The 17,694-nt window shown below is 42.7% G+C and overlaps 1 protein-coding gene across 1 annotated transcript in view; it reads left to right on the top strand.

Annotated features, from left to right (window-relative positions):
* The first annotated feature begins 233 nt into the window (after positions 1 to 233).
* LOC112968288 (cat eye syndrome critical region protein 2) overlaps positions 234 to 17,694 on the top strand; it is a 47,231-nt gene continuing 29,770 nt past the window's right edge. Inside the window, exon 1 of the mRNA XM_026070377.1 lies at positions 234 to 324. The gene's annotated coding sequence lies outside the window, so the exon portion shown is untranslated. The remainder of the gene's footprint in view (positions 325 to 17,694) is intronic.

Genomic DNA, 17,694 nt, shown 5'->3' with positions numbered 1-17,694 from the left:
TGAGGGTGGGTGAATTAAAAGTAAAAGGAAAAAGAAACAGTTTCAAATTTAATATTTTTATATTATTATTTTTAATGATGAGAAGGGAGTGGCTGACCCAGTGTATGCTCTGCTGCTGTGCAGGTACTTTAGGCTGCTTGGGTCTTGCTGGTCCTGGTCAGCTAACAGGGTATTTTGAGGAATTAGTATGATGGTTGGAATTATTTTTTCTCTCCTTTCTGCTCATTAGGAACTGGAAGCTGCTCTTCACAGGGATGATGTGGAGTTTATCAGTGACCTGATCGCTTGCCTTCTTCAGGGTTGCTATCAGCGCAGGGATATCACGTGAGTAACCTCACTCTATGATTTTAAGTGCTTTGCAAGGGGAGCTAATTAACACAGTCGCAGGGATGTTTCACAGCTTCAGAGTGATGACATGGAAGGGATYGGCAGTCACCAGCAATCAGGCCAGATTCTTCCCTAAGTAGAAGGGAATTCCAGCTCCCCTCTGACTGAGTTGCAGGCTTTTAATTTTACAGACCTGTTGTTAAACAAACGTCTGTGGAAGAAAACATGGTGTTCAGATCCCAGGCAAATCTGGTACCCTGCTGTAGCACTAACCCATACAGAGAACGTTCACATCTGCTATTATGCTCTGCAGTCTATGTGATCAATTTAGTGACATCACAGTAAGCGTTTAAATCATCACATATGTCTTCAACATTTTTATGTGAATTGCATAGAATAAAAATTGCTGCTATGCAGTCACCTTACCTGCATGGAAGATCCCACTGCTTTACAAAGGGACAAGTTGGGCAGCAGGAGCAGTAACAAATATTGTAATTATTTTCTTGGGAATAAGAGGAGCATTGGAATCAGTTCAGTTGTAAGATGTTGGAAAGGACTTTCAAGTGTTCTCCTGATGTTTCAACATCCAGAAACACTTTGTTAGTGTCCACCTAAGTAGCCTCCCAAAATGAAACATTTGTAAAACATCTTTCTAGAGGGTTGACACTCACACAGTGAAATGTGCTCCCAGTGATAATGAAGGCTTGTTGCAGTGCTTTTTATTTGTTCTTCTCCTGTGAATCCTGCTAATAGCAAGGCATAATTGTGGAGATGAAGACATCTTGGCAACTGTTACTTTTGCTTAGAAGAGGTGTTAAGCAATCCTGCTCCCTAAGATTCCCCTGTTGTGCAGAGGTTTAGGCTGGTATGTGGGCATAACCATAGTCCTTGCATTGAAGGCTCTATTTCTAATTAAGTGCTGTTGTTCAACCAAAAAAATCCTGTACATAYGTGTGTGTGTGTGTGTGTATGTCTGTATATTTGTCATTTAAATGGGTTCTCTTGCATTTCTGGGTTGACATTCAGCATGAGCAGGTATCAGGAACCAGGCAGCTGCGCTGCATTTACTATCTCTGAATGAAACTGATGTGATGAGAAGCTTGACTGTAAAGCAACTGTAGTCATATATACCTCCTTCATCTAAATATCCACAGAGCAATACCATCTTGCCTATAAACATGTAGCCAATTTATTTCTTTACACAGAAACACCAGAAAGTAGTGGACAAAACATTTAAATGGCTTGAGCATTTTGGTGCCCAAACAAGAGGTTTCTCACAAATGTAATAAATCCTACATTCTGAAGTTCCCCTAAACAGATCTAAGAGCGTCCACCTAGCAGTTGCACTGTTTAATTGCCTACACTTCTCAGCTGTTTTAATTAACAAAAAATCAGGGATGAATCATGGGTGAGTCGTTAGGCATTGGCAAGTTGTCTGTTGGGGAAGTTTACACATGTAGGCGTGCATATACACTCATGCACAGTTATATGACTCACCTGGCAGCTCAACAATGTGTGGTTATTCAATGGTGTGTGTAGGTCCCAGCCTATGCATGTGTAAATACCACCTTGATTAACACTGAGACGTAAAAGATGGAAGGAAGTACTGTCATTACAGAATGAAGGGAGGGTAACGCAAATGCATTTTTGTGTAGTCTAGTCAGCATGCATATGCAGCATAGGTTGGTACCTGTGTTGCTGTTAACGGTATGTCCATGCATGTTTGAGAAGTGCTATAGGAACTGGAGGAGGACAAAGTCACGCAGTGAAGTTCTGAGAACTTACACCTCACCCAAAGGTGATGCTAGGAAAAGCATGAGGTGCCTGAAGAAGAAATGGATGATTGGACAGTGAAAACTGTGGCCACCTAAGCAGTGGCTACAGTATAGGGGAACTAACTCATGGGTAGGGGAATAAGAAGAAAAGTATTTTCTGCAGAGGAGATGGAAGAACAGCACAGCAGAAACTGTGTGGTGCAAGTGGCTGAAGGAATAAATCAAGCAAATTGTCCGTAGCTGCTGGGATTTAGGGAGGTGGGTTCTTAAGCATTGCAGAAGAAGCAATACGGAGGCTAGCTGGAAACAGAATGGTGCTATATGCAGGGGGATGGCACGAAGGAAGAAACATCAAGAGTTAGTCTAGATATGGAAATCTGTAGATGAATGTCAATAAAAATGATTCATTTCTCAGAAACAAACTTGCCCCACTGTTTGTTTCATGCTTACAAAACCAGCCATGAAACATTCATCCAAAATAAATGTATTTTTGAAACCTAATATTCTCATTGTTCCTTATACGCTTATTTCAAATATATGTGTTCTCTCTAGCCTGATTTCAAGCAGCATAGGCCTTTGCTGATGCACAGCTTTCCTGCTGTTCTTAATTTATCCCCCATTAATGGTAAGAAGTTGAACCTCTAATTGATTTTTGCTTGACTGCTCAGTGATCAGAGACGTGCAGATAGGAGAGGCACAATTTTTGTGGAAGAGCAGTTTAGAGCTGGTTTCTTATGATGGGCCAGGGTTCCTTAGTTCCCTGTTGCAGGCAGGTCAAAGGTATCTGTCTTGCATGGAAAATGTCAGCAGTTTCTTGGACTATCACAGCTACAGCAGCAGTATTACTACAGCAACTTCTACAGCCATTTGTGCTCTGCTTTCTCATGCCGAGCCTGGGCTGTTAATCTTGAGGCTATAAACTTTGCTCCCAGTTGCACCTCGGAGGGGAAGGTAGCTGTTCTCATCCTTGTTCTTGCGCTGGAGCTCTGTGGTCCAAGCACAGGACACTGAATATAAACTTCATGTAAACCATAGTTTGCCTCCCTCTCAGAAGAGTTTTGAGGTTTAATTTGTACAGTGTCTTACCTCTTTGATGGCAAAAATGTTATCTGTCTATGCTTTCTCACAGTCTGTCTGGGAGTAGGTTGTAGTTCTTGTCACATCTGTTTTGACGGCATGCAGAACTTACGACTGAGCTGGGTTGCCTGGCTTTAATCATGCATCATAAAGGGGTATAAAACTGTCACATACCTTTGCTAATTATAATGTGCTCTCAAGTAATTTGGGAAATGGAACCTAGCTGAGAGCCCTTCTAATACACAATTTAACATGCTCTAGTTTGATATGCTTATTGGTATTTGAGAAAAATAAGATTATTAATTTTGTAGGGTTCCGTGATTCTTGATTTTCAGGTAGAGCAGTGTGGTTTGCAACTTTTGCCTTGGTTTTGATACTCTTTATGACAGAYGGTTTTTAAAAGGAATTAAATACAAAAGAGAAATTGCTTTTTGCCTTGTTTGGTGGTTTTAGGGAGTCTTGACTGTAAATTTAGGACTTCTTTTGAGTTATGGATATTTGTGTTTAATTACCAAGATTACTTAATGGGATGCCACATGACAGTCTCCAAATAGTTGTTTATCATAACCACAGCAGTTAGGAGCACTGTTGATTGACCTGGATCTCATTGCATTAAGCATTGTAGAAGAACAGAACAAAAAAGGTGGTAGTCTGCATCTCTGTGATCTGGTAGTCTTCATTTTGCTATGATCTTGCCTAGCACTGGATGGTTAGAGCACTTTGCCACTGCAGTTTCACTGTTCTTTCCCCTTTTTGTTCTGATCCAAGTAAATATCATTCGTAGTATTTATATACCATACATAGCATTAACTACTAACCATGTAATAACTAATATCCTTGAAGATTTTTTGTATGATCTCACTGCTCAGTTTTGTGTTATAGGCATGATTTGATTTGATGCCAATGAGCTTACCCATATATTTTTCCTGCCACTAGCTTTTGTGCAGAGACATTGAAATGTCTGTTTTCTTTTGATGGTTTCAAAATGCAACTGCCTGGAAAGTGAGGAGTGACAAGGGAGAAAATTCTTAATAGAATATGGAGTTTATACAAAAAAAAATTAAAGCAGTTTGAAAAAATACTCTTGCTCACTTCAGAATCTGCTCTGATATAAATTGGGCAGCTGCATAATCCCTAGGGGCTGCCACTTTAATTCCAACAGGAAATGCGACTTGATGACTTGTATCAAGACAGGAAGATCAGAGCTGCAGCTAACGGCAAAGGCCACAGCAGGAGCCTTCTGCAGCTGTTTTTAAGTAAGAAGTGATGGTGTGACATAGATGGGTACATTCAACTAAAATAATCCAGAAATGCTCCTGCTGTTCCGCATTTCTTTAGGCAAAACTCATTCTTCCCTGCTCTGTTATTGCATATTTACTACTTTTTTTCATGTGATGGCATAACAAGTTTCAATGACTTTATCATATTTGTCATCAGGAGCTGTATATTATTGTGTCTTCAGAAATATTTTAATCACTTTTTCTTACAATGTATTTCACTTTTTATTTATCCAAAGTGGAAAAAGGTGCCAGAAAGTGAGGAAGAACAAAAACAATATCTCTGCTCTCATCTATGCCCCATGAGACTCTTTTTCTTTTTTTCTTTTTTCTTTTATCCCAAGAGATTGGTGCATCACTCTAGCTAGAAACGATCTAATTGACTTCCCTGGCATCACAGAAGGCATTTGCTGGCTTAGGAACCTCAATTTTTTTTATTATTATTATTTCTTCACTTAATGCCTTGGAATATTTTCCCTGGGGAGATCATCTCTTTTGCCCCTGCCTTCAGCTCTTTCGGGATCTGTAAAATAACCTTGGAATCTTTGGCCTGTTGTTTGCACCTGTCTTTTTTGTTCTAATATGGGTAATAGGAGGACATTCCTTCACTCCTCCCTCCCCTGCAAGATTGTCTTAATTATTTTTCTCGTGTCCTTCATTATGGCATTGAGAAATACTCCCAATATGGTCTCCGAAGAACTATATTCCCTGCTTGTTGAATTTCCAGTTAAGAATGCAGCCTCTACTCTGGTTATTTTATAATTCTTGTTCTCTAGTCACTTATTTTAGCTCTTGTCTGAAAGAGATAAGAGATAATCTGAAATCTTCTAACCAATTGGAGCAGAATGGCTGTTTTTGAGGACTGTGTTTAATAGCTCTGAGTATTTCACTTCTTGCTTATGCTTTGTCATGCTCATTCATCTTTGTTCTTTATTCTGCGTGGACTGTGTCTTTAAAGCATATTTTGGGGGTTGCCCAGGCCTCATGTTTTGGGAAAGTGTCTACAATAAAATGCTTAAAGTTTTAAAATTGCCCTTCTGTACATGACTATGTGAGCTGTATCCTTTCAAGAACTGCTTTATTGTGGTCTCGCCTAGGGAATAGAGTTGCAGGTTGACTGGGATAGCTGGCAAACCAGTGCCAGGTTTTCAATCTCATAGATACTGTAATGAACCAGGCTGCAGAAATAACTAAACTAAGGTACCATGACAATCCAAAGGGATTCAACAGTTCAGTCAGTGCATAACATCTGGGGCAGATAGTGTAAGCTCAGTCAAAGCAGACCTGGGGAACAGCACCTTTGGGAAAGAGTTTAACAGCCGACACTTACAGTTGTGCCGGTGACCTTGATTATAACAACTATTCCAATGGCTCAGTCACATATCCCCTTGCTAACTCTGGATCATATTCATGAATGCCAAGTGAATATCAACAAGATCAGCATTATTTACAGTCTGACTTTTAACAAGTGCTGCCTTKCATACATCACGGAGATTGGTGTATGGCCTCTGGAATCAACCCAGTATCATCAGTGCAGGAGGTATCTTGAGGGGGCAAGAGAGATGAAGTGGCTACATTGCTCATCTTGAATCCAATATTAATATTTATTATAATAATAACCAAGCCATGCACGGTGAGCCTTTTAAAGGGTAAAAAGTGAAAATGAGGCAGCTGGCAGGTGTTGGGGAAGGAAGGATGAGATTACAGCAGTAAAATAACACGGTCATTCAGAGATTAATGAGTAGCACAGTGGAATAAAATTATAGAGTTCAAGTATAAATAAAGCTAAGTAAATGTCTTTGACTCTCAGATGGATAAAATGAATCTTTAAAGAAGAATTTGAGGAAAAGTTGGTAGCACATTCTGGAAGTACCATTCCATATGTGTGTGGTAGTGAATGAAGAATGCAAATGGTGGAAGAACAGAGTGTGAAAGCTGTGTGTTATTGCCAGGGCAGACGGATGAGAGACAAATAGATTGGATAACTGGGGAGAGGAAGTTATGCAAAACATTGACAGGACAGAAGAGGTGGCTAATCTTGAAAGGATGAATAAAGCAGAGTCAGTGAAGGGTCTTGGAGACTGCAATGATGTCATCTTGCTGCTGTCAGAATTTGGAATATGAAATGGACAGATGTATTTTGAGCTCTTGATTTTGCAAATCAGATACTCCAAAGAGGAGGAAGAAAGCAATAATGAAGAAAGCAGTTGAGAAAGCAAGTGAAAACATCTTCTGTTTAGACAAAAGGAAAAAGACAAAGAAAGAACATTGGGGAGAGACGGGCAGGATGTATGAATCCTCTCCATGTAAAACTTTTGCCCTAATTTTTGAGCCTTGCATTTCAAAATAGTGATGGTCCAAACCACTAGTGCAGGATTTCTGTTCCTGCACAGTTATTTTTGTAGGCCACCTCCAGAAACTTAGCCAGGTTCTGAAACTGAACTTTGGCCCAAGAATATTGTAAAAGTTCAGAAATGATTTTCTTGGAGACTCTTTAGCTCCAGTGAGTGGAGTGAGCTCCAGCTGATGAACAGCTGGGCTGGATGCTGGCCAGGTGCTAAGCTGCTACAATGATTTGGTGTGTCATATCAATCTCTATCCTCAATGATGTATACTTTCTGTTTTATCTCATTTTACCTTCCATCCTTCCTCAGTTCCCTTCTGGTTCAGCCAGCAAACAAAGGTAGTTGGAACCTTAGAGAAAAGAAGAGGAAAAAGCCTGCTCTGAATCCACTCCTAAAGGGACTTCTTAGGACAGTGTATCTGTAAAAACTTGTTCTTTTACATTGTCCCAAGAAAGTCATAATCTGTGGGGCTGGTTCTAAGTAATGAACTTGCTAAGCTTTTTTGCTTTAAGGCAACCTCAGGCTAGGTATTTTTTGCCTCAGAAGAGACTTTCTTCTTCCACATGAAGCATATTTTTCCATGAACAATGAGGCAAATAAGGACTTGTTTTGTATGGATTTATGCCATAATACATGCATGTCTCCTATTTCCCCATCATCATCAACACAATAACTCTAGTTTCTTCCCCACAGTGCTCATCGTCACTGCAATACCCTAAGGTCCTCTCTACAGCCCCTGAACAATCAGAAGAGCTTATGGTGCCATAATACTGTTGTGTTTCCTTATGGCTATGAATTGGGAGTATGCTTTCTGTTGATGATCACTAGGAATAAACAATGCAGCATTGAGTTGGCTTCACTTGTTCTTAAAGGATCCAGGAATGAATAGTAAGTAATGATCCTCTCCCAGTCTGAACATGGAGCACAGTGAACCTCTTTCCTATTTGCTCTGGAAGAATGAGAGATATGTATTTGGGGCTTTAAGTTGATTGTCTCTAACTCCCAGCGTAGATTTGCTTCTTTTCAGAAAGAGCATCACCATCCAAAAACAGCAGTAGAAAGAAAGAAGCATGCAGGTGAAAATCATCTAGCACAGATTAAAGGCTGGTCAGATGCAGGTGAGGGTAACTTGTGAGAGAAGTGAAATGCCATCACGAATTGACCAAGGCCTTTACTGTCTTATCAAGCCAGTTTAGAAGGTGAGAGTCATAGGTCCTTTGTCCTGGACCATTCAGGCAGCTGTGTTCATTCCTTGTGAAATACAGGCTGGCATAGCTTGGTCTTTATTTCACCACCTCTGGAGTGGTTTGTTGTTGTGTATACACTGTGTGTGGCTGGTTGTCAAGGTCACACAACACAGAACCAGGAAAAGAACCTGATGCCTTGAAAGTCAAAGTGTGTGCAGTGAGGCAGAGGAAGAGAGAGGCAAACAGTGACAAGAGCAGGGTGTGCAGCAGGGATTCTCACATGTAATTGCATCTGCATGGCAGAAGTTTCCTTCTTTAAGGACTGCATGTCTATTCCAGGCCAGAAGGGTATGTACCCCCTATACGCCCAATGTACATGAATCAAAGTCTCCCTTAGCAGCACCCTTCAAGGCAGTAGCAGCAGCCTGCATCTTACCAGGCCTCTCACTCCATGCCAGGATTGCCCAAATCCCACCCCTCAACAGTTAGCTTTTCCCAACATACTTGTTTCCATCTTAAGCACCCAGATCCTTCTCTCTCCCTTTTTATTGTATCTAATAACCTGTAAATAGTTCTTCGGTTAGTTAATAAATAGCTCTAACACAAGGGGTGGGGGGGGTTGTTTTTTTTTTTTTTTAATCCCTTAAGGGATTGTCTTTTGTTATTCAAAGCCCAAGATACTTGACACAGAAGCAATGCAGAAGCCCCCAGGCTTCAAACACTGTCTTGGCTGTGGGAACATTATGCCTATAAGTGATTCCCATCCTCACTGTCTGATAAGCCTTGGGGAAGAACTGCCCAGAGAAGAATGCATCACTCCAAATTCCTGAGGAGCACTGGGAGGCATCCATCCATGCTGGGAGGCCTCCACCACTGGGGAGTTACTCTCTCACCTGCTGATCAGGGCCTTTAATGATCGACATTTCACCGCGCCTGAGGACCCTCCTGCCTTTGTCTGACTTCCTTTACAAGGCTGAAAAAACTCTGGCCTCCTGTCTGAGAACAGAAGGCACCTCCCTTTGTAAAGTTGTGCTCAGAAAGGTCCAGGACAGACAGTTTTGTTTTGAGGCCCAAGAATTGCTCCTCGAGATCTAAAACAGGCCCTGGGAACTGCTATGTCTCAGATTTATTGCCTYATGAGTATGTGTTCTGAGGAGAACCTTGGTTCTTTGCTTTTCAGTTGCATCCAAAAAGCGACATAATTTGCTGATACCATTAAGTCTGTCAGTGTCATCAAGATTGCTGCCTGCTGATGTGCCTGTAGTCTCCCATTTGGCATTGTACTGCTTAATTTTCTCTAGGTGATCTAATGTTTTACCAGGAGACCAGCTGTGCCCTATGGATTAATGCATTCTTTCTTCAGCTGGCTCTCCTACTCTGTACCTCCGTCTTGTGCACCGATATCACCAACTTAAATATCGGTCATAACTATGTCTCCTTGCCGTTATCTTCCTGCCCTTCGGTACCAATGTATGCTCCAGTGCCTTCAGTACACATTCTGGTGCTGACTTTGAGACTCTGGACCTCCATTCTGCCTCCTGCCATTCTGCCTTTGCCAGCAACTTCTGTTATTCATCTTCTGATTTTGAGCCTTACAGAAAACTCTGCACTTAGGGTCTCAGGAGATTCTTACTGCTTTATCTTAGCATACTGTCAGGGAACAATTCTTATTCCCACTCTAGGTGCAGTGGTAGATCTCATTGGACAGGGATGGATTGGACTCCAACACTCCTCGGCTCTCCAGCCCTATTTATTAGTATGCCAGTGAATTCATTGCTTAATGAAAGTCATTTTCCACAGCCAAGATCAATGTCACCAATGTCATCATGTGGTAAGAGCTGACATAWACATCTTCCTTGAGATATCCCATAGTATCAGCTATCACCTTAATACAAAACTTTCTTCAGCCATGATACAGAGAAATTTTCAACTCTATCATTAACTTATCGTGGGGGCTGGGGATGAGATAACTTCTTTCCTTGGTCCTTTCCACCTTGGACATGATGTGTGACTGCATCAGCACTGGTACCACCCTGTTCTAGTACTAGCTCTGTCTCTCTTTCTAGGCAAAGCTTCAATAACTGATATTGCCTCTTTCTTGGGCTCCCTTGGCTTAACAGACTGATTCCTCAAGGCAGGAAAAGAACAGCTGACCCTGCTGGGTCATGCAGCTTGTCTCCTTCTCCATGACTACTGGACTGTCCACCAAAGTGAGCATCCCATGTCATTCAAAGACTTGTATTCTTCCTCTGTCAAATATTAGAAGACTTTTTTGGTAGCTGTTATTTTGTAATATCCAGTGCTCTTTTCCAAGAATCTTTGCTCTCAGATCTTTGCTCTCTGATAAAGGAGCAGAAACTCCTCATGCTTGCCAAGCTCTCAAGTCGTCTTCCCATTCAGACAGGCAGGATATGTGACAGACTGTCCTACTATAAGTTTTCTGGACATTCCTGTATCTTTTCCAGATGCACAGTATTTTAGAATTCCAGACATATCTCAAGGAAATAAGGTCTGTAATTTTAGGTAAGAAGAAAAAAAGAGCTGCAATATCACCTGCTTTCCTCCATGCCGGAGTTGTGGAGCATGCTGCAACATGATGGTAGGAACATGCATACTAGTGGCTGATTACAGAGCTGGTTTCCTCTTTGAGTTTAAACCATTCCTTGCTGCTCTCATGGGTTGTACATCACGCTGATGGCAACTGATTTGTTGTTGTGCCCTTTGACTCATGGTTTCAGGGTAGTATCCTAAAGGTAAGACTGCATAAACTGTGAAGTACAGAGTAACTGTGGGGTTAGTGACAAAGCTGGGCAAGTGTGCTTAAACACACTTTTGGGGGATCGTGGTCGTCCTGAATCTATCCCAACAATATCTATGGAAAATAGCATAATTACACTTAATTAACTGATATTTGTGCAGTGTTGCAACTAAGGAAAAAGACAAATTTTTAAAGTGTCTCAAATCATCTCCTTTTTGCATTCATTCAGAGTAGACGTTCTTTTCTGTGCATCTATTTCTACCTTACTTCATACTTCACAAATATATATAGCAATATTGTAGGCTGACCAGAGTAATGTTTCAGGATCTTTTAAAAAACTGGGTTTTTTTTTCTCTTTTAACCCAGTTATCCAAACCATTGATTTGTCATCATCAGTTTTCACTCAAAAAGCAGCATCTGTAATTGAGGGGGGAGAAGGGGGAGGGTCCTGCTTCTCTGTCCTTACTATAACCCCAAAATCCTGTGTGCATTGAGAGCACAAATCTTCCCTTCTTGGAGCCTGTGCAAAGACTCACTGAGTTAGAGAGAAAGGTTGAGATGGCAGTGAAAAACAAACAGGAAGCCGTCATGTTTTAAATTTTATTTTATCCCTTTAATATTCTCTTAATCTGTCTAGGCGGTGATCTTATGCATCCTCCTGCTCCTAGGGAATTTCTCTTCCTATGCTACCATATGTCTTCAGCTGTTGTTTGGGATGTTTCTGGCTGCTCTGGTTTTATTGCTGCTCGTATTCTTTCTTCCCTTCCCACTCCCTAATCAAACAACAGAAATATGCAGGCAGGCCCTGCTCCTACCTAGAATCAAATGTGGCCCATCGCCCAGTGTGCCTGTAGTTTACCATATGCATCTTCCACATCCTCCAGGTACTGCATAATCCACCAGACTTGGCAAAGTCTCTTTTCTTTCATGGTTTGCCTCTTCACACAATTGGTTTCTTTCTCTGGCTTACTTGTCCAAATAGGCTGCTACTCTCTTGAGATGGGGAAATGGATGCTGGGCATCTGCTCCTTTCTTCCTGGTACTGCAGTGTAGGGGGAGGAAGGGGAGCAATAAAGAGGCAGATAAGGGCAGCAGGGAGCAATCTGGTATAGGTGAAAGAAAGGCCATCAGTGCCTTCAGGTTACTTATTTCCTTCAACAAAAATCACATTCACCTTCTCATGTGGAAGGAGCTGGGGTGGAGATACAGTGTGCCTCATTGTTGTCTTCTGCTACCTTGACATATTAGAGGTAGGACAACTGAATGGTAAGACTTGTGGCCCCTCCTGCTGGTCCTGAGGATGGCAATGAAAATAGAGCAGCCATGGCTCACAGAAGGGTGCTTGGAGCTCCTGCAAGCAGGGAGATGGAAAATGACAAGACAGTTCAAAGTAACAGGTACGTGTGATTTCTCCTGCCAGTGCTGCCTTTCTCTCACACAGCCCAATTAACAGGGGTCACAGAGCACCAATTAGCTGCCTCGGCATTTTGTGAAYGTAAAGCAGTGAAAAATCCAGAGTGAATGGGGGAGAGAAGATCAAATAGACACTTATCTCAGCCCTCCTGCCTGTCCCTGGCATTTGCCAGCCTAAGGGAAAAACCTTTTCAGAACAGGCCAATATGGGATAGTTTTATATCTGCTTCAGTATCTCTGATGCTTTTCTGTCTTTTAGCAAAACAACAAACAAGTAACTCCCAGCAGTTGTGTCATGTAGAGGGTGTTTGCTAGATAAAGGCAGAATCACAGGAAAAGCGTGGACCACAGGCAGCTAGGCAGCTGAGAAAAGTTAGAGCATGCCTTTTGCTGCTTTGGCTTATGAGATGAGTTCAGTTCTTCCAGCAGTTTTCTGCTTTTGGAAGAGTGGACCTACAGCCTTGTGCTTCTTGTGTGAAGGAGAAGGAGTCTGTATAAGGTGGAAAGCAACAAGTATCAGCTCATGGCAGGCAAAAGGGTGTCTGTATCTAATTCATGAGTTGGTTAGTGTGGCCTAGTAGAGTTTGAAGAGCCCAAGCTGGAAGCTTCCTTGATTGTTCAGCGTTTCTGTCAGGGCTGCGGGGAGAAGTCTCCATGTGCAGTACTGGAGCCTCCCTGAGGGGTGAGCAGCTGTGGTGACCTTGTGGTTTCCCCTTCTTCCTTTGTGCTCCCCTTTTTTGGGGGTAGCACAGCAGTACTCCCACTTCAGCTGTCATATTCAGGTTAAGTGACTGCACTTGCTTCTGTCAAGCCAGCACATGCTCCTGTGGTGTGATCCCTTATTAGACTAGACAGCCCACATCAGCTCTCCATTCTCTCCGTGTCCCTGGAGACACTGTCTCGCTCCATAGCTGTTCCTATTCTACTTCTCTGTGGGATACAGCATATCTGCCAGCTCCCCTTCCAGCTTCTCCAGTTTTTAGTGTATGGAAGATTGCTTGAGGTAAGATGAAGGAAGATGAGGAGCAGGACTGGAATATTCTTAGCTGCTGACAAACTTGGTTTCTCTCTGCTATTTCTTTCCTCTCCTAAATATGAATGGTTTTAGAGTTCAGCTGGGAAGGCAGTGGATTCTCTAGCACCCAGCTGGGTAAATTAGATTTCCTTAGCAAGATCAAGCAGCCCTTCTGCTGGAGAACCTCCTGTCCTACCTTTGTGTTGCCATGTTGGAGGGAGGGTCCTAAATTACACCAGCACCCTAATGTCTCCTCCTGCTATGTGGTCTGTTCAGTGTGCTCTTGGAGGTTGTCTCAGTGCCACATTCAAGCTCCAGAGGCATGTTGTGGGGCAGGTGGGTGGATGGCAAGGAACGGGAATTGCTAGCTTGCTGAATTTACCCCGCTTTTTCCTCTACTTTTGTGGAACACGTGGGTGTATCTTTCAGGGGTGTGGAAACATCTAATCACTCATATTTCAGACTGCCAAATCCTGGGGTTAGACGAGACTGCTTTAGGGTAGAGCTGCTGCTATTTACCATTTACTAAATAACTCTTTTTTTTTTATGGTTTGAAGCAAAGCCATGGGTGTGAGGTAGAAAGAACATCTTCCCATGTTTAGAAGTGTGAAGACAGACTAGTGCAAGCAGAGCTCTGTGCAGTCTGTGCTTTGACTCTTGAAGCCTCTTTCTCCTTTCCTACCCTGTCAATGCTTCTGAATGGCTATGCAGGCAAAGCTATTTGAGGTTTGGGCAGCATCTGCATTCAGAAAACTAGTTCTAGTTAAGAGTGGAGGATGAGAGGTGTGCCTATACATACCTCATGATGGCCTCATATTCCAGCAATTTCTGCTCCCTTTCCAACTCTGGAAGAGAGACTTCACACTGGAGCTTTGATCAGCCCAGTTTGATTTTTTTATTTTTCCCATTTGGTGGTCTTGTTCAGGGTGCATTAATGTAAACGATCCTTCTTTTGTCCACAGCTCCTTGTAGATCAGCTAATATTCCCCAAGCATGAGTCAGAAGAGGGCACTGAAGAGCAGGATAAGCCCCGGAGTTTATTTCCTCCATCACAAGAGTTCTGCCAGGGTCCGTCCGTCCTTGCTGAGGTCTGTCATGGGGTTGGTGTGGCCAGGAGTTATTTCTTCCCTCATGACTGTTCCTTGCTGGTATTCTTAAATTCTGCCCCTGCAGGTAATGCAGGAAGCTGCTAGTTGGATTGGAAGCAAAATGTGGCTGTTAAAGCTTAAGGCCATGATTCCTGGATCTCCAGCTCCCTGGTCATTTTGCTCTGCTGCAGTGAAGTGTTTTGAGGAGAGGCCCTTCAAGGCACTTGTTGCCCTTGAGTCTCTGCCAGTCTGTTTGCCCTGATGACAGGTTGGCCTGTGGTCTGAGGAATACGTGTTTTGTGTTGGCTTKCATGTCTTCTGAGCAAGTTGCACACAGAGGGCTTGGAAGGAAATCAGGAATATACCTATCCAACCTTTTTCTCCCCCACGGAGGTAGTATCTTTTTTTCCCCTGCACCATGCCTGATTTAGTTTCTCAGTAAGGTAAATTGTTTGAAGCTAAAGTACAAGCTGGTCCATAAGCCTTCCTTCCCCACCTCAGATAAGAAAGCTCATTAATACAGTAAAAAAAAAAAAAAAAAAAAAGAGGTCTCCATTGTTACATGAGAGCTCAAGGTCAGGCTAGTAGTAGTAACTCATATTGCTTCTAAGGTCAGCCTATGCTTTCTCTTTCTGACAAGCCACGATAGATTGATCGTGGGGCCCCTTACATTATTTTTTTCGTCTGAAATAGGCTCTGCTTTTCCTGACCCTGCTAATGATGTTTGACTGAGGTCATCCCAGCAAACCCTGAATCCTTCCCATTACTTTCTAGAGGGCTTGCCTTTGTGCTGAAGCATTGTATGCTTGTTAAGAATTAAGCTTTCCTGATCTCTGCTATTGCAAAGAAGCTGTCTTCATGGGAGAGAGGAAAATATCTTGAATGCCATCTGTCAGTTAATGCTCTCATTAACACCTGAGTGACTCCCAACACCAAGCTGGTGCCTTTTTGCCAATTCAGAACTTAAAAGGTGCCAGCCCATAAGGTGAAATATCTTCAGTCCATAAAATTAAATCCATGATAAAACGTCTGTTCTGATGAGACTTTTTTTGTTTTAACTAGAGAGATCACACAGGCGGAACACAGTTCTCTTGTGCACCGTGAATTACGTGCCCAAGAAATCTTTATTCACTTATTACTGAGAACCTTTCAAAGGCAATTATTGCCTATTATTTGCCTATTGCTTGCTGAGGGAATCCAAGTCTTTTTCAGCTTTTAAAGCTTTTACCGACCAGAAGTATCACCTCTGTTATTTTTCTTACTGGCTAACTCTGTAAAAAGGAACTATGAGAATAATTATATTCCTATTTAAATAGTCTTTGAGGGAAAGGTTGAGCTCTCCCAGTCTTGTTTTCCATTTTCCTCCCTCACATTGCTCTGAAAGTCTCTTGGGTAGAAGGTGAAGGAGGTCTATTAGTGTTCCTGCTCTCTGTCATCCTTTGGTTTTGTCAGGGTTCTTGGTTTTATTCTCCAGTACTGAACAATATACTATCTGGGATAAGACATAGGTCAGGCTTACCATTTTCCCAGCAGTTTTACTTAGAGTGTTCCAGTATTTACTCTGCCGTTGCATTTTGTAAATTAAATGAAACAAGAGACTTAAAATACTGTCAACATGATAGATATTCTAGCTAGGGGGTCCAGGCAATTATTTGGCATCTGAACTTTCAGAAGGCTTATCTGTGTGTGCCAGCAGTATCTGAGCATCATTGAGAGATTTTTGTCTCTGATATTTCCAACTTCTTACCCTAATGTTTCTTTTGATCCAGTATTTACTCTCTCAGGGTTGGGGTTTTTGTGTGTTTTGTCTTAGGTTTTTTGAGGGGAGCAGAGAGGGGGAGCTTGTAAAAAAAAAAAAAAAATGGCAGCAATGGGCCTCATAGGGAAGTATGCTGTAACAGTAATTCCATACTTGGGCCATGGCATCCTGCCTGCAGGAAGTGCAGATTGACACGGGRACTCTTTTACTGAATCAGTGTTTGTTTTTGCTTTTGGTTTTTTGGCTTGATTTTGTTTACAGTTTCCCAGCCAAGATTTGATGTACTTTGGAGGCTTGAAAAATAAAAGCACAAGTGGCTCCACTTCTTTTGGGCTTGAGCATAAAAATATAAATAAGTGTGTGTGTGTGTGTGTGTGTGTGTATATATATATATATGCAAATACACACACGCACACACTTGCAGTCTTAACAGTCCTGGATTTGCTCAGAAGGGATTTCACATTGAGGTCACCCTCCAGGGTGCCTGTGGGCTTGGGGTCTATAGGTGCAGCTGTCCTCTCCCAAGCATGCTCACCCAAAGCTCCGGATAAATTTTTCCATTTATGCCATGAGCTTTGTGAAATGCTCACGCACTCCCGCTGAGGTCTCCAGAGGAGGTCCTCCAGGAGGCTGCACACAGCAATGGCACACAGGCACCAGGAAGGGGGCTTGGCTCGTTCCAGGTGCCAGCCAAGCCTCTCCGACGAAAGAAGGACACCAGCACATTAAAACCCTGGGTGGTGGGGAAGGTGCCTCTGAGTGTAGGGAAAGCTGCTGTGGAGACAGACTGCCAAATTGGGATCACCAGGCGGGGGGAGGAATCCTCGGCTCCCCTCTCCTGGAGCACGGAGAAACATCCCTCTTCTGGGACGCAGCCGTGCAGCAGATGGTCAGGCTGCCGTGCTCGGCTCTCGGGGGGTGTATAATTTCTCTGATGCTGATAATTTCTCTGGATGCTGATACCCATGTTGGGGAGGAGCCCCTCCTTCGACTTGCTCCCATCTTCTTTATGCCCTGATTCTTTTGCAGCTACTACGAAAGATCACAGGCAACCTGAGCTGCAATGTCGCTAGTACTCTTGTGGATTGTCTGCCATTGTTTCTCCCCTTTGACATGGGTGTGCTAGATCATGTCCTTCCCCCCACGCAGATTTCTTTTTATATATGGACAGGTCCACAGCATATGCTTCAAACTTCCAGCCACAGGTGTGATTCAGCTTGACCTCTTTTTAATGACTGGAGAAAGGTAGGGACTGCTGACGATGGCCCGGTGGTTTCAGAGCATACAGTTGAGGATGAGGCTGCCTGCATGCTCACAGAAAAGAAATTGTCATGAGGACATCCACATCATCCACCTAGGGATGTATCACTTAGATACACATGTATTATTCCGCCATCTCCCCACTGCAGCTATCCAAATCGTTTTCCATATCAGGTAGTGACTATAGAGCAGGGGACCTTGTGACAAGTGAGGGAAACTGTCTTGATTTTGTGAAATTTTAATGGCACAGAGGCTAATGAAGTTGGGATGGGGAGAAAAACTGTCTGTAGGAAGGGGGAAGCTTTACAGTTGCAGAGTGATCCGAAGGGAACTCTTCTGACCTCTTGTAGGTGATTGCTTTAATAGTTTTCCTTGGCTAATGAGCTGTATGGAAGATGCTTCTGCTGTATGGC

Source organism: Apteryx rowi, unplaced genomic scaffold (assembly GCF_003343035.1).
Source record: "Apteryx rowi isolate R43461 unplaced genomic scaffold, aptRow1 scaffold_31, whole genome shotgun sequence".
NCBI classification, from domain to species: Eukaryota; Metazoa; Chordata; class Aves; order Apterygiformes; family Apterygidae; genus Apteryx; species Apteryx rowi.
Note: the sequence above shows the minus strand (reverse complement) of the source record. Positions and strands in the feature narration are given on the sequence as shown.